Source organism: Hyperoodon ampullatus (genome assembly GCF_949752795.1).
Source record: "Hyperoodon ampullatus genome assembly, chromosome: 7".
NCBI classification, from domain to species: Eukaryota; Metazoa; Chordata; class Mammalia; order Artiodactyla; family Ziphiidae; genus Hyperoodon; species Hyperoodon ampullatus.
In genome coordinates, this window is record NC_136920.1 from 79,725,630 (window position 1) to 79,752,061 (window position 26,432).

At 40.7% G+C, this 26,432-nt stretch overlaps 2 pseudogenes across 2 annotated transcripts in view; both read left to right on the forward strand.

Moving 5' to 3' along the window:
* Window positions 1-1,169, forward strand: part of LOC307056613 (ferritin heavy chain-like) — a 35,108-nt pseudogene extending 33,939 nt beyond the window's left edge. Inside the window, exon 2 of the transcript in view lies at window positions 571-1,169. The product of the transcript in view is annotated as a ferritin heavy chain-like (transcript). The remainder of the gene's footprint in view (window positions 1-570) is intronic.
* LOC307055636 (centrosomal protein of 78 kDa-like) overlaps window positions 1-26,432 on the forward strand; it is a 359,743-nt pseudogene that overhangs the window by 180,188 nt on the left and 153,123 nt on the right. The window lies entirely within an intron of this gene.

Below are 26,432 nucleotides of genomic sequence, written 5' to 3' on the forward strand. Positions count from 1 at the left end.
ACTGTATAGAAATGGCTGTTGAATTAATTAATTATAAATACCTAGATTGGTCTTATGTCTTCCACTATAACATCTTTAACTTCTAAGAAAATATTGACTTTTTAATATCATATACATGTGTAATATCTTATACGTATTTACTGGAGACAATAAAGGGAGAAAAACAGTAATTTTTTGTTTTGTTTTGTTTTGGTCTGCTTCTCCACTAGAATACAAACCTCATGGGAACAGACTTTGTCTCTCTTTGTTACTAATACATGCCCAAATCCCATACCAGTGCCTGGGCCATATTAAGTAATCAATAAATATTTACTGAATGAATGAATGAAAGATAATTTGAGATCAATGGTATTTCCTACCACTGTGGCTCATTCCATACAACATCATTGAGGGGTTAAAAAAAATGCTTGCTGAGTGGCAGTGAAAGGACAAATGAGGCTGGAGGGGATAAATACATCCACACAGTTAAGCTCTTTCTCTAAGAATACACCTAAGCCTTTTGTTTTCTGACAAACAAAAGAGAAGTCTGCACTTACCCAAGACGAAGGAAATTGGTATATCACGTGAAAGGGACTCCGAGACGGGTACCGCAGGCCCCGCGGCTTCGCCTTCACCTTGGCCTTCACACCCACCACGCTGCCCACGCCGCCCTCGCAGGTGCGCCAGAGCTACCACGCCGACTGCGAGGCCGCCGTCAACAGCCATTTCACCCTGCAGCTCCAGGCCTCTTTCGTGTGCCTGGCCGCGGCCTTTTACCTCCACCGCGACGACGTGGCCTTGAAGCACTTCAGCCGGTTCTTCCTGCGCCACTGTGGGCCCAGGGCCTGAAGCGCCTGCAGAACCACCGCGGGGGGCCGCCTCAACTTCCAAGACATCAGGAAGCCAGTCAGTGGCGAGTGCAAGAGCGGCCTCAAGGCCATGAAGTGCCCCTTGTTCCTGGAGAAGCAAGTGACCCGGAGCCTGCTCCACTGCACCAGCTGGCCACCGACAAGTGCGACCCCCACCTGCTCCACTTCCTGGCAACTCACTACCTCAGCCAGTAGGTGGCGCTCATCAGACAGCTGGAGGGTCATGTCACCACCCTGAGCATGATGGGGGCCCCAGGCGTCGAGCTGGCAGGGTAACTCTTTGAAAAGCTCACCCTGGGCGACGGCGAAAAGAAGAACTGAGCCTGGACTGGACTTCCCCAGAGCCACGGGGTGACCAGAGCCCTGGTCACCATGCCTGCCATGCAGACAGCAAGAGTGCCCTTGCAGAAGAAGTTCACTTAAGTTTTGGTTTTGGTTTTTTTTTGGCAACAAGGGCAGGACTCTCTTTTCCTGGACTTTATTTTATCACTTAAGTTTTTTTCTTCCAGTTTTTCCATTTCTTCCAATAAAGTTATTGGTTCATAAATAAATAAAGGTCTCTGGTTGATTCATGTGGGCAAATCTCTCATTTTTTAAGTTTTAAAACAGGTATCCAGGAGTTTCTGAACACAGCCATACCCCAACCATATGCAGCTCAGGATCTCCACAGTGGGAGGGAGAAGGTGTTCCATGGGGCCCTGGAAAACACAAAATCAGTCTTCCCCTTATAAATAATGTAGGTATATGGGGGTAGACTGGGGTGGGGTGGGGTGGGGTGAGGTAGGGGTCCCTGGTGAATGTGGGTGCATGTGCATACTGAAAGTATAGAACCATAGCCTGAAAATCATGATTGCAGTTGCCTCTGGGGAACAAGTGAAGGGAATGGGATTGGGCAGGGATTAAAATAAAGGGTGTCTTCAGTTTCACCTGAAATGTTTATGTGCATTAATTATGCAAATACTAATGGTTAAGTATGAGTAGCAAGATGGGGGGTGGAGGGGTTTGGAAGTCTGAATGGTGGAGTATCTCTTTGACAAGTTCACTCCGGGCAACAGTGATAATGGAAAAATGAGTGTTAGGCTGTCTTGCTCAGAAACACGGAGGTGACCTCCCATGGTCACCACTGCCTGGCATGCATGTTGTAATAACAAAACATCTACTTATATATGTTTTCTTTCTTTGTATCATATGTATATATGCATGCTTGTGTGTGTGTGTATACATATATATATGTATAAACATATATATATATACATATATATATATATATATATATATATATTTTAACTCCAACAAGCAGCAGAGCTCATTTTGAAGTTCATTAGGAAGACGCCCTTTGTTGAAAAGCAGTTCGGCGATCACATTACTGGAAATGATATAGCTGCTTCCTAGACCTTTCCTGAGCCTGGCTGTATTTCTGCCCTTGGGTTTCACATATCCAACTTTGATTTAGTTTTTGTTATTTGCTACCAAGAGAACCTAAGCTAATATGTCTTATTATCAACACACTTTTACCAGCCTCCACTGTATTTACACTAGAGTAAATAGCTCTTCTAGGGTAGTAAATGACATTTTCCCCTTTATCCCTACTACAGAGTCCACTGAAAGGAAAAAGGATCAAGGGTGGAAGGGATCAAATAAGAACAATTTCCCAAATGGAAATACAGAATACTGAAGCCTGCTACCATATGCATCTCTTCTCACCTAAAAGTGTTTTCCTCATAATTTACAGAATTTTAATTCCTTAGATCAACCTTCCCAAGACTGTGTTCAGTATCAGCCAGTGCCTCCAAAACATTCACAAGTGTTCAGTGGAAAACTTGTATTAATCGAATTAGCAGGATCTTTTGTTTTGTTTTTTCAGTTTTTGTTTATTCTAGGAATTTTATGTCTGATGTAAAAAATATACATTTTGAATGTATAACGTGGGGATAAAATATTCAGTGTTTCCCAAACATTCTGATCATGGGATTCTTTTTCTACCAAATCTCACAGAACAGTATTCCAAAGAAAATAGCTTTGGAAACAACATTAAAAGGTCCCACTGTGGGCTTCTCTGGTGGCGCAGCGGTTAAGAATCCATCTGCCAATGCAGGGGACATGGGTTTGATCCTTGGTCTGGGAAGATCCCACATGCCGCGGAGCAACTAAGCCCATGTGCCACACTACTGAGCCTGTGCTCTAGAGCCTGCAAGCCACAACTACTGAAGCCTGTGCACCTAGAGCCCATGCTCCGCAACAAGAGAAGCCAGGGAAATGAAAAGCCCATGCACCACAATGAAGAATAGCCCCCACTTGCCGCAACTAGGGAAAGCCCGCATGCAGCAACAAAGTCCCAACGCAGCCAAAAAATAAAATAATATAAAAATAAAGTAAAAAAAAAAAAATAGGGCCCTTCGTGTGTTGTTCCAGAAGCACATACCTGGTAGCTAAACCTCATTCACTTTCACTTAGAGGTCATTATGAGGAACGGGAACCTTTGCTGTGAAGGTTTCAGCACAGTAAGCTTTAGACAGTAAGTGTAATGCAGGGCCCTCACCATGACAGTGGGTAGATATCACACACATCCATTTTGTTTCCTGATAGGTAACTCCCAACACTGTATTTTTCCATCTGTTCTAATTTACATTTCTAAATGAATGGTCTCTGGGAATGATAACATTGATGTTTCTCCAGCACGTATATCAAAGTCAAGAGAAAGTTTAAGGCTGCTAAGTAGTTTATATTCTTCACCTCCCTCTACCTATGTATTCATCTCACCAGCAGCAGAATTCTTCATTTATTTTCCAGACTAGATGGCTGAATTTTGGTCAGTAATACACCTTTTGGTCAAAAACAGTCTGTGCCTGCATCTTTTTGAAAATAAGATGACTGTTCCTCTCACCAAAGCATGCTGAAATTTCTCAGAATTCAGACATTTAACTAGAAGAAAAGAAATAAGGCATACATACTACAAAACATTGTATTAATAAAGTCCAAGATTATTAAATAAATATATAATAAGTAATGTGTTTAATGTGGAGCATGTTTTTCCTCCAGTAGAGATGATCAACATTATTCACATCATTATTTGATTTTTGAATGAGCACCTTATGGCAATGCATTCCTCTTTAGGTTCAATGCAGGACTTATCAAGTTTCTCTCCAGCCCTAAAATACATGATGCAATTCTATAAATTGAAACTGCATTATTCCCAAACAATATAGTGGGCATGAGACAATATCAAAAATCTTGTATATTTTTAAAATTTAAATGTGTTCCCACAACAACCCTTAGGTATCAATTCTCATGACACCTCCACTGAATTTGATAAGGTGTCTATTTTATTCCCAGGCAGATTCAGCGTAATACAAAACTATTATTTTCTCAATATGAGAAATATTCTATCACATTAATACACGATTATATAAGGCTGGAAAATAAGAAGGTGATTAAAGTAAGCTTCTCAACAAGAATACTATTTCAGTCTGGCCCATCTTATTAACCACAACTTTCATTTGTCTACTGTTTGGCTGATTAATTCGATTCAACAGGCATTTACTCTTTTTTTTTTAAATAAAGTCCAATATTCTCGACTGTTTATTCTATTTTATTTTATTTTATTTATTTATTGGCTGCATTGGGTCTTCATTGTTGCGCATGGGCTTTCTCTAGTGGTGGCGAGCGGGGGCTACTCTTCGTTGCACTGTGCAGGCTTCTCATTGTGGTGGCTTCTCGTTGCAGAGCAGGGGCTCTATGCATGTGGGCTTCAGTAGTTGCAGCACATGGGCCCTAGAGGGCATGGGCTTCAGTAGTTGCAGCATGTGGGCTCAGTAGTTGCAGTGCACAGGCTCTAAGGTATGTGAGCTTCAGTAATTGTGACTCACGGGCTCTAGAGCGCAGGCTCAGTAGTGTGGCGCCCAGGCTTAGCAGCTTCGCGGCATGTGGGATCTTTCCAGACCAGGGCTCAAACCCGTGTCCCTGCACTGGCAGATGGATTCTTAACCACAGCACCACCAGGGAAGTCCCAAGCATTTATTCTTAATAAATGAGTTTCTGCTGGGGAATCAAAGTTAAATAAGACATGTACTTGGTCCAGTTAAACTAGATATATTAGCACTTTGCCAATTTTCTAAGAGTAAAATACAAGTCCAATATGAGGTTATTTTAAGAAACAATTAAATCAATAGTATAGCTAGGGAGTGTTTTCATTTATTACTCTCCATTTTAGCTTTATAAAGAGGTATGCTACCCAGTCATTTAACAAACTCACAAATGGTAATGCGGCAATTTTTAATAAGTATGAGAAATAATGTAGGCCAGATATTCTTCCTCTCTGAATGGTGGACTCTAAATGAATCTAAAGCATCATCAAAAAAAGTAAAATAAATCAAAAACAAATGAAGCATCATCATAATGACCATCATCTGGGTAAATTATGCTGTCGAAATAACATGTTGAGGAACTTCCTCTTCCTAATAATAAGGAATGTTACCTGATGGAGAGAGAGAATTTGGGGAAGAGGAATAATACAACATGATCAACAGATTAAATTTTAGCAAACAAGGACACTCATTTGTTTACATATTTTACACTGCTGTTGCCTACAGACAGAGGAGGCACCTGAAGGTATATTTTACTAGTGTGGGTCACATAGGAGTCTTCTAAGGAACTGGTTTAAAAACATCATTCCAAAACTAGTAAAAAAAAAAAAAACTTATTTCCACTGTAGATTTGAACCTGTAAGTAATCTATAGGTAAATGTAATCTAAAAAATATTAGGGCAGCCTTAATGGCAGTTCTTTATATAAAAAAGAAACACATACTTGCTGAAAGCTTTTACAGCATCACTAGCTTGCATCCAATAATAAAAACAGCCTACACTTTTTATTTTTACATCTTTATTGGAGTATAATTGCTTTACAATTTGGTGTTAGTTTCTGCTTTATAACAAAGTGAATCAGTTATACATATACATATGTTCCCATATCTCTTCCCTCTTGTGTCTCCCTCCCTCACACCCTCCCTATCCCACCCCTCTAGGTGGTCCCAAAGCACCAAGCTGATCTCCCTGTGCTATGCGGCTGCTTCCCACTAGCTATCTATTTTACGTTTGGTAATGTATATATGTCCATGCCACTCTCTCACCTTGTCACAGCTTACCCTTGCCCCTCCCCATATCCTCAAGTCCATTCTCTAGTAGGTCTGTGTCTTTATTCCTGTCTTACCCCTAGGTTCTTCATGACATTTTTTTTCTTAGATTCCATATATATGTGTTAGCATACAGTATTTGTCTTTCTCTTTGTGACTTACTTCACTCTGCATGACAGACTCTAGGTCCATCCGCCTCACTACAAATAATTCAATTTCGTTTCTTTTTATGGCTGAGTAATATTCCATTGTATATATGTGTCACATCTTCTTTATCCATTCATCCAATGATGGAAACTTAGGTTGTTTCCATCTCCTGGCTATTGTAAATAGAGCTGCAATGAACATATAGGTACATGACTCTTTTTGAATTTATGGTTTTTGAATTATGGTTTATGGTATATGCCCAATAGTGGGATTGCTGGGTCATATGGTAGTTCTATTTGTAGTTTTTTAAGGAACCTCCATACTGCTCTCCATAGTGGCTGTACCAATTCACATTCCCACCAGTAGTGCAAGAGTGTTCCCTTTTCTCCACACCCTCTCCAGCATTTATTGTTTCTAGATTTTTTGATGATGGCCATTCTGACTGGTGTCAGATGATATCTCATTGTAGTTTTGATTTGCATTTCTCTAATGATTAAAGATGTTGAGCATTCTTTCATGTGTTTGTTGGCAGTCTGTATATCTTCTGTGGAGAAATGTCTATTTAGGTCTTCTGCTCATTTTTGGATTGGGTTGTTTGTTTTTTTGGTATTGAGCTCCATGAGCTGCTTGTAAATTTTGTAGATTAATCCTCTGTCAGTTGCTTCATTTGCAAATATTTTCTCCCATTCTGAGGGTTGTCTTTTGGTCTTATTTATGGTTTCCTTTGCTGTGCAAAAGCTTTGAAGTTTCATTAGGTCCCATTTGTTTATTTTCGTTTTGATTTCCATTTCTGTAGGAGGTGGGTCAAAAAGGATCTTGCTGTGATTTATGTCATAGAGTGTTCTGCCTATGTTTTCCTCTAAGAGTTTGATAGTTTCTGGCCTTACATTTAGGTCGTTAATCCATTTTGAGCTTATTTTTCTGTATGGTGTTAGGGAGTGATCTAATCTCATACTTTTACATGCATGTACCTGTCCAGTTTTCCCAGCACCACTTATTGAAGACACTGTCCTTTCTCCACTGTACATTCCTGCCCCATTTATCAAAGATAAGGTGACCATATGTGTGTTGGTTTATCTCTGGGCTTTCTATTCTGTTCCATTGACCTATCTTTCTGTTTTTGTGCCAGTACAATACTGTCTTGATTACTGTAGCTTTGTAGTATAGTCTGAAGTCAGGGAGCCTGATTCCTCCAGCTCCATTTTTCGTTCTCAAGATTGATTCGGCTATTCGGGTCTTTTGTGTTTCCATATAAATTGTGAAATTTTTTGTTCTAGTTCTGTGAAAAATGCCAGTGGTAGTTTGATAGGGATTGCACTGAATCTGTAGATAGCTTTGGGTAGTAGAGTCATTTTCACAGTGTTGATTCTTCCAATCCAAGAACATGGTATATCTCTCCATCTATTTGTATCATCTTTAATTTTTGACTCTTAATGGACATTTCGTTTGTTTTCAGTTTGTGCTAATGCAAATCATGGACAGGAATCCTGCTGTACTGGTTATTCTGGTGCATTTACACAGGGCAGGGGTGAGGGCTGCTGGCTCACAGGCTATTTATATAACTTCAGTTGATGGAGAGTGCTAAATGCTTTCCAAAGTAGTTGTGTCGATTTATACTCCAGTATAAGTAGGGTAGAAGATTCCCATAGTACTCGAGGTCTACAATACCTGATACTACCAGATTGTATGTATTTGTCCATCTCATTGGCATGTAGTTTCCTTGGTTTTGACTCACTTGTCTCTTATTACTTAATGAAGTCGTACGCTTTTCTCTGTTTACTGGCTGTTTGGATTTCCTTTTTCATGAGGTTTACATCAACTATTGTTATTTTTTATTATTTTTATTATTTTATTATTTATTTATTTGTGGCTGTGTTGAGTCTTCGTTCTTACGTGCAGGCTTTCTCTAGTTGCGGCGAACAGGGGCTACTCTTCATTGAGGTTGCTTCTCTTGTCAGGGAGCACAGGATCTAGGCGCACGGGCTTCAGTACTTGTGGCACGTGCGCTCAGTAGTTGTGGTTCACAGGCTCTAGAGCGCCGGGTCCGTAGTTGTGGAGCACGGGCTTCGCTGCTCCGCGGCATGTGGGATCTTTCCGGACCAGGGCTCGAACCCATGTCCCCTGCCTTGGCAGGCAGTTTCTTAACCACTGCGCCACCAGGGAAGTCCAACTATTGTTATTTTCAATTCTTCTCCATTTCCAAGTAATACTCTTACATGACTATTTTCTCACTAAATTGGAGGCATTATCTGTTCATTTTCTAACTTACTAATAAGTAAGGGTTTAGTTCCTTTACACTCTTTCCTATGTCCACACTGCTCAGTAAAGTTATGTCATCATGAGTTATTCCACTGCTCATGATCTCTTTGACTTGTAGTCATATACTTAAAAACCTACATTGTTGATCAACTAGAAACTCTCTCAACGTCACGCTTTGTAAAATGAGGACATTCATACCATCTTCCCTTTTTTCTACCTCCTGTCTACCTTCCAAACCTAGCCTTTACGTTGTCAAAGTTGAAATTTATATTCTGTTCTATGTGCAGTAAAGTCTTCTGTTATTTGAGAGTCAGTACGGAGTAAGGTTTAAGAGAACAGGTGGAGAGCCTGAACTCAAAGGCTCGATCCAACCTTAAATTAGGTACAGCCTGGGCAAGTTCCTTCCCTGACTTAGCTTCCTGTTCTCAAAAATGGGAATGATATTAGCACCAACCTCATAAGGCTATTCAGAGGATTAAATGAGTTAATATATGCAAAAACACTTAGAGCCTAATATATGCTAAGTACATACCAGTATACAATACATTTCAGTACATACCAAGTTAATACTAATACATACTAAGTACAGTTTACTTTAGTTATTTGTGATTACATGCACGTTGACAATAAAAGCTGCAAACCAAGACAGTATTGCCATTATTACAATGAAATTAATATTGCCCACTGCAGATGTACTGTGTCTCTGTGTATAGACTACACCTCGTTCCATACTGTGCCAGTGTCACTGCCCTTGTGCAGGGTGACCACATACCCCAAGCCGCCTTGGGCTGTTCCAGTTTATACCTGTTGTCCTGATGTTACAGCATTAGAGTGCCTCCTTACACTATTGAAGTGTAAGGAGTTTGGACAAGTTCCGGTTTGGACAACAAATTAGATAGGTGGTCATTACCCCTGTGTGTCACTGAAAAGGGGGACATCTATAGTGTCAAGTTGAAGTGGATTCTTCCTTTCCTCACCAATACTAGGTTAAAAATCAACCATAGTTTAGTTGGCTTTGTTTATGTCCGTATAGCCTTTTCTCCTCTGGAGTTCAAGTTCCTTCTCCTCTTCCTCTCCCTCCTCCCCTTCCTCTCCCTCCTCCCTTCCAACAGTGCCTAATACCTAGTAAGTACAATATGCCTCAAGGTGTTTCTATGCTCTCAATCACACAATCAATAGAAGCCTCTCCACTCTAGACTAGCTGCAATCTGCACTGAATCCCCTATTACCTTCCTTCTTGGTTTATTGCCTCATTTGGCTGGATTATGTCTATAAATAGCTTAAGGTGTAGCACAGGAGGTCAATTTTTCAAATTTCTTTCTGTACGAAATATCTTCTTCAGCCTCCACTTATGACTCATAGTTTGGCTGGATACAAACCCCTAGGGTGAAAATTATGTGCCTGAGAAACTTTGGAGGTATCTTTCTAATGCCTTCCAGGATCCATGGTGCTCATGACAAGTATGATAAAGTCAGATTTTAAATTTTCTTTTTAGGTAGCCAGTATTTTTCTCTCTGGAATGGATGTATCCTCCTAGTATTTCATTCTATTTTAATTTATTTTTTCAGTATTTTAAAGTTTCACAAGGAAGGGTGCCTAGGTATGAGGCTATTCTTGCTTGTCTTGTATAACTATTTTCAGTCTGAGGCCTGATGTCTACTTTCAGCTGTGGGGAATTTTATTGCTCTTTGATAGCTTCCCTCCATTTTTTTTCTGGGTCTGGAGTTTCTAATAGTAACATGTGGGATCTCCCAGATGCAGCCTCTCTAACATATTTCTATCACATTTTCCATTGTGTCTTTCTTTTTTATACACTGAGAAATTTTTAAAATTCCTACTGAATTTATTTCAGCAACCATATTTTCATTTCCAGGAGACCTCTCTTGATTTCTGACCATTCTCTTTTTAATTAACTCCCTAGTCTTATTTTATAGTTTCTAGCTGTTTTTAAACCTCTCTCAGGATATTAATTAAGGTTTTTCCTTAAATTATTTTGTTCCCTAAATTGTCCCTGGTCCTACTAGGATATGTTTTCACTCTTTTTCCCCCTCTCTGATGTTGTAAGCTTTACTCAGCTATCAGGCAAATGACAGTTATTTTCTATTTAAGAATGAGTGCAGAGGGCTTCCCTGGTGGCGCAGTGGTTGAGAGTCCACCTGCCGATACAGGGGACACGGGTTCGTTCCCCGGTCTGGGAGGATCCCACATGCCGCGGAGCAGCTGGGTCCGTGCGCCATGGCCGCTGAGCCTGCGCATTCGGAGCCTGCGCTCCGCGACGGGAGAGGCCACAGCAGTGAGAAGCCCGCGTACCGCAAAAAAAAAAAAAAAAAAAAGAATGAGTGCAGAAAGCTCCCTGAAGTCAACGATTGATTGGCTTCTTATGCAGGAAGAAGTGGGGAGTAACTGTAACAGGATCCCCCCCAAACACAATTTTCTCGGGTGTAAAAACTCACACTAGCTGCCCTAGATCTCGCCAGTTTCACTGTTTTCAAAATGAAATCATCTCATTTCAGGAGGGTGAGGGCGGGGCTGGGTGTCCACTCCTGCAAACACAACCCTTCAATGAGCTCCCCTATCTCAGTCACACTTTTAACTAACTCCACCCTCTCTCATACATGCGCATCAAAGCATGGAGCTACTTCTGCAGGTGAGGTCAGAATGTCCTCAGTTGCACGTGGTCCCTGTGCATATTCTAGGTGATGCTTTTCCTCTGTTCTACTGCTTTGGTTTCACACTCTTCCACCTGTCTTCCGTCTTTCCAAACTATGTTGAAATCTCTTGATTGTCGTGGGCTTATATACTTAAACACTTTGATACCATCATTTTTGTGTCTTGTCAAAATGGAGAAGAGCTAAAAGGGTTCTCATGCATTCTGAATCTGCTATTCTGTGGTCCCAGTGTTTAAACTTCTTGGTCTTCCCCAGTGTCTATCATTGCTTTTAGAAATACAATCTCCTGGTCTACTCGTGAAGGAAATGAATACACCACATCTAAAATGACAAGGAATGCGGGTTACATGCTCTAGGGTCTTGTCGTACTCTGCCATTTACTAATAAACCACTTACGTGCTACAAATTGTAGGTGCTCATTTATAAAACGAAAGGGGGTAACTCTACATGAACTAAATATTTCTCCTGCTCTAAATCATAATTTTCTAAGTTCTTTTCTTAAAATTTCTCTATATTACCATTAATTTTCATTAAAAAAATAAAAATCGGGCTTCCCTGGTGGCACAGTGCAGGGGACACGGGTTCGTGCCCCGGTCCAGGAGGATCCCACATGCGGTCGAGCGGCTGGGCCCATGAGCCATGGCTGCTGAGCCCGCGCGTCCGGAGCCTGTGCTCCGCAACGGGAGAGGCCACAACAATGAGAGGCCCGCGTACTGCAAAAAAAATAAAATAAAATAAAAAAATTAAAATCTAACTTTCTCTTTTGAAAATCAAAGAGTAATTCCCATAGTCCTACAATAATGGGATAATTAGTTCTGAAACCTGTCAAGGTTCATGTTTCATATGAAAAGAAAATCACATTAAATAATTTTTAAATTTAAATCATTAAATTTAAATAATTTTTTAAAATTAAACATGGACTTTGTAGTACAAAGACAAGGTCCCCCCAAATGGTGTTGCTTTATTCACTAGAAGTGTTCAGCTCTGCATTGAAGTTGAAATAAAATAAATATATTATTTTTGAGGTGCAAAAATTTCTTATAAAAATCAATTTTTCTTTTCTGTCCATACAAACAAAAGTATGGAATGACATTAGAGGTCAGGTTTATTTGGTAATAGAATGTAGCTTCTTGATATTTTTGATTTTAGGAAAGGAGAATATCAACATCGAAACGTTTTTCAACTTTACTTTTATTTAAAATGAGGCCATATTTTCCTCTTATAAAAAGAGAGTTCAACTAGAACTGTCAATTTTCTCATCTTTAAACAAGATCACTGAATCAGCTCACTGTATTCATTCAGAACTCAACTTCCTTATCTTATGATCACTAAGGTTCTCCCTAAATCTAATATACTAAGGTTCTAAGGAAAGGAAAATACATTACTAACGACAAGTTTTGATTTTTATTTCTTAGAGTTCAAATGTCCACCATTCACCTTGGTCTAAGTTTAAGGAACCATTCAAGGGGATACAATGCACATGGCATGAGAAAACAGAACCCTCACACAAGCTGTGCTGTGTTGCAATCAGCCTTCCGTTTGAAAAATAATCTTCTCTATAGCTTTAAAGTGATAACTTTGTACCTGCAATGCTTCTTGTTTCCAGCGGATTTTCTCTGGCTCCTCCTGAACACGTTCTGAGGAATCGTTGACCTCTTCGATTTCTGAGGAGGAAGGACTCTCTACTGTCACAGTCACAGGAAATTCTGATGGACCTGAGTGTCTGAGGAAGAAGATACGAAATCACAGAGTTGTTACACTAAAGTGCAAAGAAAGAAGACAAGATTGTAAAATAGATAACACAAGCCAGATCCAAATATGCAAATATTAGAGGGCATTTAACAAAAGTGATCTGCGGTATCATTATTTATAAATGTCTCTCACTGCTCCTTAGTCTAAACGGGGCAATGACTAAGTAAAATTACAGGAACTTATTTTTGCTATGTTACTGTACAGACCTCTGTTGTTCATGGTTAGGATTAGTAATGGGAATTTCCCATATTATTTTATTAAGTTGCACTGCTGGTGGGAATGTGAATTGGTACAGCCACTATGGAGAACAGTATGGAGGTTCCTTAAAAAACTACAAATAGAACTACCATATGACCCAGCAATCCCACTACTAGGCATATACCCTGAGAAAACCATAATTCAAAAAGAGACATGTACCAAAATGTTCACTGCAGCTCTATTCACAATAGCCCAGAGATGGAAACAACCTAAGTGTCCATCATCGGATGAATGGATAAGGAAGATGTGGCACATATATACAATGGAATATTACTCAGCCATAAAAAGAAACGAAACTGAGCTATTTGTAATGAGGTGGATAGACCTAGAGTCTGTCATACAGAGTGAAGTAAGTCAGAAAGAGAAAGAAAAATACCGTATGCTAACACATATATATGGAATTTAAGAAAAAAAAATGTCATGAAGAACCTAGGGGTAAAACAGGAATAAAGACACAGACCTACTTGAGAATGGACTTGAGGATATGGGGAGGGGGAAGGGTAAGCTGTGACAAAGCGAAAGAGAGGCATGGACATATATACACTACCAAACGTAATGTAGATAGATAGTGGGAAGCAGCCGCATAGCACAGGGATATCAGCTCGGTGCTTTGTGACCGCCTGGAGGGGTGGGATGGGGAGGGTGGGAGGGAGGGAGACGCAAGAGGGAAGGGATGGGGGAACAGATGTATATGTATGACTGATTCACTTTGTTATAAAGCAGAAACTAATTAAAAAAATAAATTAAATAAATAAAATAAAATAAAATTTAAAAAGGCAAAAAAAAAAACAGTCTGGAAGAAAATGTAGTTTTTCAGAGGAAAATACATCAGTAAAGGGACTGATGAATAATCAGAAAGTCAACATATCTAAGCTGTGAATAATAGACATTAGAATTTAAAAAAATAAATCACATACACATACACAACTAAAACTGACCCATCAAAAATTTCATCTTCTCACCACCCTTAAGCCAAAACTAGGGCAACAGTAATACAATTCTCCCATCAAGCTTTACTGCCACTGCAATGTTGTTCAATAGGACATTTCCAAACATGTAAAAACTGACCTGGCCACAACCCCATAAAAGTCTACAGATCATAAAGAAGTGTGCTGGGATTATATAACCACACAAAAAACAAGTCACTAGGACATCATTTTGACAACAAGCAGCAAACCCTGCAGCACAGGAAAACCCTAACAGGAGAACGAGGTGCACACCCCTCTCTCTGGGAATGCAAGGCCAGGACTGACACCCAAGATGCTCTTCTCTCAACCTCAGCAGTGGTGCCATTCACAGAGCAACTATGCAGTCTCCCAAGACCACTGGGAAGGAGAATCTGATACTGACAGTATTAGCTTGCCACGAGGCCATAAGCGAGGGAATGTCTGTGGCCTTGGTGAGAGAGCAGAGGTTTGGGAGATGTTGCTTTATATTGGCTTTCAGATCAGGAATTTGTACATATAGCCCGCAAACAACGTTTCTTGAAAACATGTGAACATTCTTGAGTATGACAGCTCCAGGTGAGGGGTCAGAAATGGCAATCAAGTTCGTTTCACTGGGTAACAGTTGATTTGCGGACTGGAAAACAGGCTTCCTTGTTTACAGACATCACCACAAGGCTGCCAGTTGTGCGCCAAATCCACACAACTACACAGTTGCATTGGGAGAGCGACCAAACATGTTTTACATGGATTTATTTCAGAGAGGGAAATGCTTCATGTAAGGCTCTGTCAGTTTCAAAAGCAAGAAGAATGACCATCCACCTTTCCCAATTCAAGCCCTATATATCATAAATGTGATAGCTACACACCAGCAACTGCTTACATGTATCACAAGCTTTGATGAATGGAAAGCCCCTAAAAAGATATCAACAAAACGAAGTTAGATCTTCATGTAAATACATCACCAGTTAAACCCAGTTAATACAACTATTTAGTATTATGTACAGTATCCATACAGAATAGTGTATAAAAATAAATAAGCTCAAAAGAAAGGACCTGGAAGGCTCTGCTATGGAGAAAACTGAACAGCATTAAGCCGACTGGCTTGGTAATAACTCTCTGAACGGCTGAGAGCCCCCTTCAGTTCCTATGTTCAGGATGGTTGAGATTTCAGTCTCACTTCTTTAAATGGTGATATTAATTGTTCTCTAATTTACCACGCTGTGTAACGAGGATGGACCTGAGATTAAGTGTCTCAGGAAGAAGATAGGAAACCACAGAGTTGTTAAACTCAAGTGCAAACACTGGGGATTCAACACTATAGTTTAGGCAACAGCAATTCACATCACCGTTTGGTCATATTCTTTCTACAAAGCAAAAGCTGCACTCACATGTATGAAAAGACAAAAATTAACTGCCATCTGTATCAATATGGTAATGTGCTTCAATCACATATGTTTTCATGAAAGTTTAAACATCAAATCACCTTTAAGATCTTGACCATGTGATCTGTTCCCTGCTATGTCAGATTATACCCTGTGAAGTTTACTGTCTTAACAGTGATAGAGTTCTTTATACCTTGACAAGTAACTAAAAGGAAAAAAAAACACACACACACAATAAGATGAAGAGCCTATACATTTGTCAATCTTGACTTATTTGCTTTTCTTGAGTCAATTGGAGGTTTATAGCCACATTCTTAAAATCATTAACTACAATCTTCCCAAACAGGTAATTGATGAACTGATGCATCCTAAAACTCATCAGTAACAAAGTGTTATTCCAGTTTACAGCAACAGTTTAATTCTATTTAGGTACTAAAACTGAATACACTGAATACTGCAAACTTTATTCCCAACCACTCAGTAAAGTACTACATACTTTTGAGACAAAGGAAAAAAAAAGAAAAACCTAAAAAGCATAAGACTCCTCCGATTTTCATTTCCAATGATACGTGCCAATCTTGATGATCAATCAGCGATTTAAATGTCAACTATAAACCCAGTATTTTATTAGCTGCTATGCAGTATACTAGAGCAATAGAAGAGAGAGGACCTCAAACTCTCTGTTCCCTCAGATTGAAAGGCAGGCTTCCTGACCCCTCCAGACCACTACTGGACACAGGGAAGGCACACTAATCTTTCAGGACCCTAATCAAGAGTCACCTGCTTTGTGATTACTTCCATGACACACCCTCACCAACACCACTGAGTTTGCTGCTCCTACGGGACGTTACATATATTTCTTATTTTAACACATACCACAGTGCATCATAATTATGATTGCACATAGATGTTCTAACAATTGAAAGAGAATGATGACTTTTTTGCTCTTCATCTTGCTATTTCCCTTCCCATAATATTTCTTGAAGAGAAACCATAAAAATATAAACAGAGAAAACAGAAAATATACAAAACATGTAGTTTGTGGCTTAACACAAACTTAAGTAAGATTAATTCTGACAGTATCCAGCATGACAAACTTCCATGGTACAAATGAGAATGGACCAAGGTTTGAGCAGGTACAGGAGACAATCCAGGCCTGAATACTACCAACAAAAGGTAGACAGGAAAAGGTAGACAGACATGGTGTGTAGGAAATCACGAGACCAGTCTGATGGCAAGAGACTTAAACAAGACTGAAACCCACTTTCTAAACCTCCATCCCCAACTGGACAATTCACAAGACACAGGTGCACCAAAGAAGCCAATTATTCAATCCCTTTAACGGGGAGGAACAGTTTAAACTTTTACTGGTTTAGTTAGCCCCAAAACCAACTATCAAATGTTGGCAGGACACAATGAAGGCTCACATTTGTTAACATAGTTACGTCTCTCTCTCACACAACTAGCCCACTTAGCTCCATGTTCCTTAGCGCACCCGACGCACTTACACAGCATTTATGAGCTTTACACAACTGAAAGGTCACATCTTTATTTCTTATCGCAGGAACACGACTTCTGTAAACTCTTTTTCTGTCACAACCTAAAGCAAAATTATTGTAAAATGAGTGATTTAAACCATACATTTTATCATCATTAAAAAGTATCTAAATAAAAACAAAAGCATCTGCTCTGGGCTAAGGATTAGAAACAACTCCTGCCCTTAAAGCCTTCATTAAGGAGGAAGATGTATAAACTTAAAAGTTCAATCACATGAGATAAATAAACGTAACCTTTATGCACAGAGGTTCCTATGGAGGCAAAAAGTTATATCTAAGTGACGGCTTCATGATAACCCTGAAGTACAGTCTGGAAAGATGAGGCTATGCAGAGGTGGAGTAGGAGGTGCATTAGCTGCAGAGGGAACAAGTGTGAAAAGACACTCAAGCCTGACTCCTGCTGGGCACTGTAAATACTGCAGGTGGGGATGACTAAAGGCCAGGGGTCCAAGTGTGAGAAGAGACAGAAATGAAAATAGAGATGTTGGTCCAAGCAAGCCTGGGAGAGAGCATGGCTTGTATCCCACAGGTGGTGAGACCTGGGGCTACCACTGGCTGAGTAAGGATGCCTCTGCTGATTAGAAAAAGGCTCCCCGCTGCTGAAGGACCGACTAGATAAAGGGAGTGATCACAAAAAGCTCCCCTTCCTAAGGGCAAAGAGCCCTATAAGGCTTGGCCGAGCACAGTTCATACTACACGCCTCCGTGCAGTGCACACGCTGGGCGGCTAGTATGCACTAACTCTGTGTGGGCAAGCCATTAGCAGCATTATTTTAAGCACATCTTTTTCTATTAGAAGATCACTTAACCCGAGGAGGCAGATGAACTTAGAGGAACTGAACCCAGGGGCCGTGAAACCACCCAGGAGTTTCTGCCATAGTCTGGGCAAAATGTAATATGGATGAAGAAGCAAATTTAGGAGGAGGCCAAAATTTACAAGATAGACCCACTGGATGCAAGACATAAAGAAAGCTCAGTGAAGGAACTCTGAAGAGAATGGGCTCTACAATAAATTTTTCTTACATTCAATGTCAAATATCAGGCAAAATTAAGTACAGTGGCCTTTAAGGTCCCTTCCAGCTCTAATTTCTTTTGATTTCTAACTTATTACTCTGGTTAAGTAAAGTCCCTTCAGAGGTACAGAACAGTTCTTATACCTGAATGGGACGCAAAGAATAATCTGACTTCTCTTCACCAGGGGAGGAGTTGAACTATCCTTGCAGAAGAGATAACACATGGTGTGAACCCCAGATCCTAGAAAAGGGCCAGGCACACGATAAGTATTCAGCTTTTCAAAATCAAATGAACAATCATTTCCTGTCCTAGATCTTTACACCCTTCCTCTGCTGGCTACTTTCTCACAGCTTATAAACATCCTCAAATATACCCACTTAAAAATCTCTCAGACCTATGATTCTTTGGATCTACTTGTGGATAACCTAAGTCTCTACCATGCCTTCAAACACCTGGCCTCCCAAAAAGCCCAGATCTGTACCTTGGGTCCAGACCCGTCTACCAGGCCCCTCTAAAGCAGTGAAGATGAAGTAAGATCCTCTCGCCACCCCCAATCCCTTCCCACTGTGCTCTGTATCTCTCAAAAAGATGCAGCTGTAAACTGTCACCCACGCTTGCTGCCCTCCCTTTTCTAACTGGTCACCAGGCCCCACCCATTCTCTCTCAGATCTGCAAAACCCAGTCCCACCTTTCATAACTTCAGTGGGACCCTCAGATTACAATTCACCCTGCACCAAATCAACTGCCTCCCACATGGAGGTCCGAGTGAGCCTCTAAACCACAAGTTCATCTCACTGTTCTTTGGTGTTTCCCACAGCCTTCAGGATAAACATCCAAACTTCTGACAGGACAAACAAGGCCCCCTTCTCTTAGGCCCCACTACGTTTCCAGTATCAAATCTCATTTCTTTCCCAAACCCTGAGTTGCAGTCCTGTACAGTAGTTTTGCCATATTTTCTTATATTTCTCAAACTTCAACACACACTGCTCTCTCCTGCCACCCCAGGAGCTTCTACATATCCTTAGAAAGGATGGCACCTCCTCCAAAAATCCTACCCTGAACTTTCCCTTCCAAGATTCTGTGCTCTGCAAAGGGGAAAGATCGGGGGGAAGGATACATTAGGACTTTGGCATTAACATATACACACGACTCTATATCAAATAGATCATCAACAAGGACCTACTGCACAGCACAGGGAACTCTACTCCATAGCCTGGAACAAACTGTACGGGAGAAGAATCTGAAAAGAAATGGATATATGTATAACGGAATCACTTTACTGTACGCCTGAAACTAACACAATATTGTAAATCAACTATCCTCCAATATAAAATAAAAATTAAATCAAAGAAAAAAGAGATTCTGTGCTCTATAGCACCAGAACTCACTTCTTCCAGAGCACTGACTACTGTGCTTGTGTTTACTTGCTGCCCAGCAGAAGGGAAGATTACCTAGGGCAGAAGCATCGTCTCCAGCAGCCCTTGGTTCTGACAATTCATTCAAGGGCCAGGATACTTTGCACACATAACCTGCTTAATTAATTCTAAGAACCCACAGAAAGAGTGGTTATTAATGTCATTTGACAAGTGCGGGGATTGTAGTGCAAAAGAAACCTGCCCAGGCCACAGACAGCATAAGCCCTGGAATTCAAACCCTAGGTTGCCTTCACACCAGTGCTCTTTCCACTATATGATACGACTACTGAAAAACAGATTTTTTTTTTCCTGAGCCCTGTTTTAATGGAAAGGAAATGAAGCTGGGATATATCCATTTCCTAATCGCTTTGGTGTGTACCAGGCAAAGTCATTCAACAGACCAGGTAACATCTGTGCAACAATTAACGATGCTCCAAACTGTGCTAAGTGTTCTACCTTGTAGAGTCTAGAAGCATTAACACAGTGCATCCTTGTAACCGCCACAGAGACTGGGTCCTGTTAAGCCCACGCTACAGATGAGAACACTGAGACCTTGAAGCCTTAAGGCACTCGGCCGGGGTCACCGAGCTGGCAGGAGTCCTAGGCCGCACGCCCCGTCTAGTGCACGCACACCCGGTCACTGGGCACTGGTTCTAGTGCCCACCCTCCACCTTGCACCATTTAAAACCCCGCTTCTCAGCGCCCACACGAGGGGCCCTGGAAGCGGGAAGTACAAACCTGTCTCGACAAGCCGTGGCTGGAAGAAGCTCTGGATACAGATCAGGGGCAGCGGGTGCTCAGGAGCGGTCGGCCTTAAGTCCAGCAGGCCCTCCTGTAGGGAAGCGCGCACGGAGGGCAGAGGCACCGAGTCCTACAGCGCGCACAGGTCCTCAGAGCGCGGAAAGATACCGGCCACGCTGTCCCGGCGCAGCTTCACCAAGTGATCATGGCCCGAGCGCGGCCTCGGGGACGCTGGCTGCGGACACGATGCCCACACCCGCCTGGGGGCTCCGGCTCGCCTCCCAGCCCCTCGGGCGCCCACCGCCCGGCGGCTGCGGCCCCGCAGCGTGCACAGGACCGGCGTCGCAGCCAGAAGACGTAGGGCCACGGGCCCCAGCTACGCCAACCCCCCATTGCCGCGCTCCAGAGACCCCGCAGGGCCTGGTGTTGGCGCACGCATCTACGCCCTCCACGCCGCGGGGCTGCGGTTTAAGTCAGCGGGCGGGACCGTGGGGGCGGGGCTCGAGGACGTCAGCACGCTCGCCGTGCGTCGCGTCCGCATGCAGCCCTGTCTCCCATGGTGACGCGGCCTGAAGAGTAGGGCCTTGAGCTCTGAGACTAAGGCAGCGCGAAACGTTGGAGGTGTGGAGGCTTTGGGGTTTCCAAAACGCGTTTGCTGACTCATCCAAACAAAAGTGAGACCTGGTTGTATCAACGCATTTGAAAAGTAAACTCCCGTAAGTGTCTGTGCTCCCCCCGCCCAGGAGAGAGCGTGTATTCCGTGAGGGACACACGAAAGGCTGAGTGAACGTCTGCCTGTGGTCCCTTACCTGGTGCACGGGTGTGTGAATTTATGCGGAGAGCTCTTAATTTCTGTAGTTTCTGCTAACTTGACACGGTAGTTGGCATATGGTGACGTGTTCCATGCATTCAAGACATGATCGTGGTTACTAATAATCACTTTGTTTTGTACTGACAACTCCACAGAGAATTTACTACTGAATATCCACTTTACAGAAGAGAAACTGAGGCGTAGGAAGTGAAGTGACCGAGTAAGAGTAAGGACTCAGACAATTGGTGTTAGTAAATGAACCCTGCAAGGAGGCCGTTAGCCTGCGGTGGCTCTAGTGATGCGGCCGCCTACGTAAAGCAACCAAAATCTAAGCCTGTCAATGCCTCATGGTGACGCACACCGCTGAGGACAACCAGTCACAAACCACCAACTAGGCTTTAAAGCGATAGCAAGTCAGTCACTTCCTTGCTTTGCTTCTGCCCTTTGAAACTAAAAATCTCTGCATCTCCTGTGGCTGGAGCGCTCCTCACCACTTCCGCTTTGGCGGTGCCTGAATTGAATCTATTTTTGCTCACGTAAAGTCTTCTTTTAAACATGCCTCAGTTTGTCTTTTAACATTGGCCGTAGAAGTTGGATTTGTGTCCAGTTTCTAGAACAGTGGTCGTCCTCTGGTGAGGCCTTAGGCGTTATGCATACAACGTTCCTCTTCTACCACCACCTTCTGGATGCCTCCACACACTACCAGCTCCCGCGTATCAGATGCCCTAGACGTGGTCAGCAATGGCTTTCACATGCAGCGTGCTCACATTATAACATCGCAGACACTCCTCCGTCCTCCAGCCAGCGTGTGAACTGAAACATTACCATTCCTGTTGAAGAGCCTGCTGTGACCACTTTCCCAAACACAGCCACTCCCCAGCTGACCCTGGGTAACCACTCTTCTGAACTTGGTCTCCATCACTGCATGGATGTCTTTCTATTTAGGCTACATTTTTAAGTATTCTTAAACCTCATATAGTATTCTACTATGTTTTCTCTTCTTACTTGCTTTTTTTAGTGTTATCTTTGCTAGGTTCATCCATGCTGACACGTAAAGATCTGTCTAGTTCATGTACTTTCCTCACTATGTAGGATTCCCATGTAGGGAAATACAATAATTTATATGTGCATTTTCCTGTTGATGGACATTTAAATGGTTTCCAATTTTCAGTATGATTTCTGTTTTAAAAAATTTTGTATACTTTTTAAAGGATACTTTACAGTTATTACAAAATATTGGCTATATTCCCTGTGTTGTACAATACATGTTTGAGCCTGTCGTACACCCAGTAGTTTACATCTCTCACTTCCCCACCCCGTATTGCCCCCTCCTCCCCCTCCGCACTGGCAACCATTAGTTTGTTCTCTATATCTGTGACTCCCCTTCTTTTTGTTATATTCGGTAGATTGCTGTCTTTTTTAGATTCCATATATAGGTGATATCCTACGGTGTTTGTTTTTGTTTGACTTATTTCACTTACCACAATGTCCTCCAAGTCCATCTATGTTGCCGCAAATGGCAACATTTCTTTCTTTTTTAAGGCTGAGTAGTATGCCATTGGTTATATGTACCACATCTTCTTTATCCATTCATCACTTGATGACACTTAGGTTGCTTCCATATCTTGGTAATTGTAAACACTGATGCTCAGAACATTGGGGTGCATGTATCTTTTCAAAGACATGTTTTTGAAAACACGTGTTTTTGTTCTTTTTGGATTTATACCCAGGAGTGGAGTTGTTAGGTCATATGGTAGTTCTATTTTTAGTTTTTGAGAACCCTCCGTACTTTTGTCCACAGAGGCTGCACCAGTTTACATTCCTACCAACAGTGTACCAGGATTCCGTTTTCTCTAAAAATTGTACATTTTCTTCCTAGGGGTAACTGAGATGATAGTTGAATAATAACATAAGATCAGGCAAAGTCTAAAGAAATTTTAGAAAAGCTGGATAGAGTAGGAAAACTTCTGTTCGCTGGCGTCTGAATGTTAGAGAGACACCAAGACATGTGGGCCAAGTTCTGGAGAGAAGGGAAACAGAAGCAAGCTTCACATTTGGTGCAGCTTTTCTCCTTGGGGCATTTGCTGATTCAAATGTTACAGCCTAAGAGCTGAAAAGCCAAAGAGATCAAAAGACTCTAACGACAGAAGCCAAACGGCAAGAACCGTTTTCCATTGATAAACAGCATTTTAACTATGTAGAAGCAGAAAATGAAAAGAAAGAACTTTGCATTACATTTAATAAAAGTTTAGGGAGATCTTTGTGGCATATTAGTGAACTTATTTGTGGAAATTTAGCCATGTACATTGTGTTGGAGAGGCACCAAGAGTTCAAGAATTCTCACAATTTGAGGACACAGTTGCCTTAAATGTAGGCATGGTGGCATCCATTTACACAACAATGATTTGGAGGATGTTGTGTTAGTCAGCTCTTGCTGTGATAATGCTTTGGAACAAATCACCCCAAACTCAGTTACATAAACAAGAATTTATTTCTCTTGGACCTATGGGCTAGCTGCAGTGGCTCTCTTTTAGACCTCTAGATGGCTAGTTTTGCTCCGTTTCCTGGGTCAGTTTGAGGTCTCTCACACACATCTTCCTCTGGAGCCCAACTGTGAGGCCTCAGCTCCCAGGGCCTGTCTTCTCAAAAAGTTCACTGAAACATAAGAGGTGAGCCCAACCGCACAAGCCCATTTAAGGCCTCTTCTGCTCATTTAAGGCCATCATGTCTGCTCATACTTCAGTGACCAAAACATGTCACAGATCTAAGTTGTATTTAGAATATGTGTATTTGTTTAAAGTTGGGCGCTCTCACAGAAGAATATTGCATTTTGGACAGTGTTAGCTTAGCATTTCCATTGGCATTTGCAAACGTGATAAATGTCGTGTGCACTTTTTCACCTTTGAGAACTTTTTGAAGTTGTGGGACAATTTCTATGGGAAAAGAGGAAGGTATATTTTAGAAGTCAACTCTAGTTATAGCGGTGTTGGGAGAAGAATTAATGAGATAAGGTCAATACAAATGAAAGATTTGGGATTCACATATTCATAATTAGCATTAGCATTCTTCAGAACATTCCTGGAGAATTGTGATGCTTGCTTTACGTGATTTTATCATAAATCATTATAATCTGACCAAGCCACTTCAGTAAAACATACATCATACAGTACATCGCATTTTAGTTTTTCCTACCACTGCACAACTTATCATCAGGCACGAAAGGCTACATATGGTATGGTTCCATTTATGCGAAATGTCCAGCAGTGGCAGATCCATACACATGGCAAATATTATACATTAGTGGTTGCCAGGGGTTTGGAACAGAGGGAAATAGGGAATGAGTCCTTAAAATGGGTGTAGGTTTCCCCTTGGGGTGATGAAAATGTTTTGCAGCTGGACAGTGGTGATAATTGCACAACATTGTGACAGTACTAAATTCCACTGAATGGTACAGTGAATTGTAAAATGATCAAAATGGTGAATTTTGTGTTCTGTTCATTTTACTACAATAAAAAGGAGAAAGCATTAGGGAAAGACTTAGAGTTTGGGAAAGTAAGGTGAACTGGTCAAGAAAAAGACAGCTCTACTGTTCAGTTTTCTCTCAGCTCTCCCAGTGCATTAATCCTCAGCAAAAAGTAGCCTGAACTTGTAGATGATAGTCATTCAACACAGTGCAGGGAAAAGTAAATAAAATAAAAGCCAACTCTTCTTCTTTAGCACATCTATGAAAGATTAACTTCCTGCTCAGCCACATGGACATTCATGAAGACGTTTCACTTTAGGTGTCCTCTACTTCAGTACTTTACTCACAGCTCATTCACACATGTAGGCAACAGCATTCCTTAATTTGATGCACTCTGCAGTGCTGGTTGTGATCAGTCTCATGAAAAGAAAGGGAAGGAGGAAAAAGCCTCCACATTGACTTGGTGGTCTTGACAAAATGGATGCAGAAGACAGCTTGAGTGTCAAACTGGAAACTTATTTTCCTTTTCCTTTTCTTTTTATCTTTCCTATCAGGTCTTCTGCCCACTTCCCACCCCCTTCTTTCAAACAGGAGAGACACTAATTAGCTGCTTTTTTGTGTTTGTGCTAAAACAACTAATGTTTCGGGTTTCTTGTTGTTCGGTGAACGTTATTGTTTTTACTGCCAAATGAGCTTTGGTGGTTGATGTAGGGGGTCTCTTGGGAACTTAACTTTTTCCAGTTTAAGTGGGAAAGCTTTTTTGTTTGAATGGGCTTTTACTGGGTGCTTCAAGATTTGCTCTTGGCTCTTTGATGGGGGACTGGATAGCACTGTGTTTCCTTTGAGGTTCCGATAAATAAAGGATCCTATGTCCTCCTGGGCACTTTTTGTTGATTTTGCTGTGTGTCCTCTCTAATAGCCAGATGCAGATTCCAGGAAAATGACATATAAATGAATATAAGTAATCTAATATTTTTAGAATTTGCTTTGGCCATACTCCTGGTCTTATTCTACTTGTAGCAGATGGCTTTAAAGAGCATTAGCTATGTATATATTAAATATAATATAAATATACCAATATTAAATATTATATTGATATATAAATGTAATATACTAATATTTATATTAATGTATATCAATTATGTGTTATATTAATATATATTTTTGCCTAGCATATATTATATACAAAATATATGGGTAATGAAGTGTATTTATATGGTTAATATGTTCATAATATTAATATGATATATCCTGTAATATTGATTATAAAACAACTATATCATAATATATAAATTATAAATATATATATTTATATATATTATAAATATATAATTATTATTATCTGATATAATACACTATAGTTAATATATTCTATATAACACAATACATAATGTATTAGTATAAGACAATTATATTATGTAATATAAATATAATACATCTATAAAACTATATATATTTTAATTATACATTACACATACAAGTATGTATAGCTATTTATAATTTTATTTGCATAGGAATCTGTTCATCATAACAATTGATGTAAAAATATGCAATATTTTCAATCATATGGGCCTTAACTTCACTATCTACACATAACTACTTTTATAATCGTGAACCCTGTCTAACTCATGCTTCCATATCTCTCAACCTGCTTTTCTACACATGCACATAGACGACACACATTTCTACACGATATATATGTATACTACCATTTTTCAGTTCAATGTATATAACTATATAATATATATAATTATATTCCTTTGTATGTATACAAATATAAATCAAAGGTATGTGTATAGGTTTCTATTTCATACGTTTATATAACTATATCATACAAATAATATATGTGTATATAAATACATGACTATATACATACATACACAGAAATATACTTATTTAAACAAAAGGGACCTAAATAAACATAGTTCTCTAAGAATAAAACTAGTTATGTCTCACTGTTTCAATAACAGTGTATAGTTTTGTACTGTATGTGCTTCTGTAATTGTTATGAACAATTCCCATTTGTTGAATGTTAAGTTGT